The sequence below is a fragment of the Ailuropoda melanoleuca genome, chromosome 8 (genome assembly GCF_002007445.2).
Source record: "Ailuropoda melanoleuca isolate Jingjing chromosome 8, ASM200744v2, whole genome shotgun sequence".
Classification (NCBI taxonomy): Eukaryota; Metazoa; Chordata; class Mammalia; order Carnivora; family Ursidae; genus Ailuropoda; species Ailuropoda melanoleuca.
Genome location: NC_048225.1, coordinates 15,832,768 through 15,833,979, shown reverse-complemented (window position 1 = coordinate 15,833,979; position 1,212 = coordinate 15,832,768). Strand labels below are relative to the sequence as shown.

General features: G+C 50.8%; 1 protein-coding gene across 3 annotated transcripts in view; it reads right to left on the bottom strand.

Moving 5' to 3' along the window:
- POU2F3 (POU class 2 homeobox 3) overlaps positions 1-1,212 on the bottom strand; it is an 82,686-nt gene that overhangs the window by 71,501 nt on the left and 9,973 nt on the right. The window contains exon 1 of one of the 3 annotated variants that reach the window (XM_034665982.1): positions 291-312. The exons of the other annotated variants lie outside the window; for them this stretch is intronic. The gene's annotated coding sequence lies outside the window, so the exon portion shown is untranslated. Of the gene's footprint in view, positions 1-290; positions 313-1,212 lie in introns of those variants that run through there. 3 annotated transcript variants of the gene reach the window in all.

Sequence of the window (1,212 nt, the reverse complement as noted above, 5' to 3'; positions counted from 1 at the left end):
AATGCTTCCCATTTTCAATCCTCATTGCCTTTGGGATTTGGGGGATTTATTTTATTTTTTTAAAGTAGCATAAGAAATACCCGTCTCCCCTCCCCACCTCCCCTCCCTGTAATAACCCTACCCAGGGAGGTAAGAGTACCCTTGAACCCAGGCTTGCCCTTCTCACCTTTCTTGCCCAATTCCTGCCCCCTGTTCTCTGTCTGGTTCTCAGAGGTCAGCCCACTGTCTGGGGATCAAATCCTAGCTCCTGTGTGGCCCTCCGGAGATCTTTCTCCTCTGGGGATCCTTACCTTCTTTCCTACTCCTTCAACGTGCTCGGGGAGAAAAGGATGGTGGGCGGGCCAGTGCCCCGCAGAGAGAGAATACCTACACCAGGCCCGGTCTCAGCCCCCTAGTGCTGCTGGTCCGGCCTCGCTGCCCTGCTTCATTTCAATAAATTAAACATTTACCCATAACAGACAGCTGCCACCACCTAAGAGGCCCCTAAAGTCTCCTCCAGGATCAGCAGAGAGAGGCAAAGAGGCAACTTTGAACTAACTCACTCTCTCAGCTCCTCTCCTTATTAAGCCACCCAAATACTGAAGCCGTTAAAGACAGAAGAATATTTTATTCAAATCGTGTTGACCCCCCACCACCACCCCCACCCTCTTCTCTGGGGCAGCACTTTAACTCTTTCAAACCAGATAAAGTCTTGGTGAGGCAATTTGCATACCCGGCTCCCCAGCCAATCCAAGTTAAGCATGCAGTCTTAATTTGCATCAGGTAATCAGGCAGTTGGCAGTCTGGACGCCCGAGGTCTGGAGATGATCAGGATGAGGGAAAGGGTGGACCTCCGTCCCGGGAAAGCGGGGAGAAACCTACTTTTTTTTTTTTTTTTTAGGGCAGTGTTGTGTGTGGCTCTGGCAGAGATTTAAGTTATGGCCCCTGGGGGTGTAGTGACTGCAGTGCAGGAGGGGTGACTGCCGTGCCAAGCAAGACAGAGACGGAGGTTCAGAGGCTCTCCAGCTCTTAGAACACCCCAGAAGCAGAGGATGGAATAAGCAACTTGGGGAGCCACTGTGGTTGGAGGAATATTTTTGTGACGACTCCCAGGTAAATACTTGGAGCTCCATGTCCCGCATAGTCGCAGACCTCTAGGGGAGATCTTGCAAGCACACCTTACCACCTGTCCCACTGTGCTACATTTAGGAAGGCACTTCTTTTTTTTTTTTT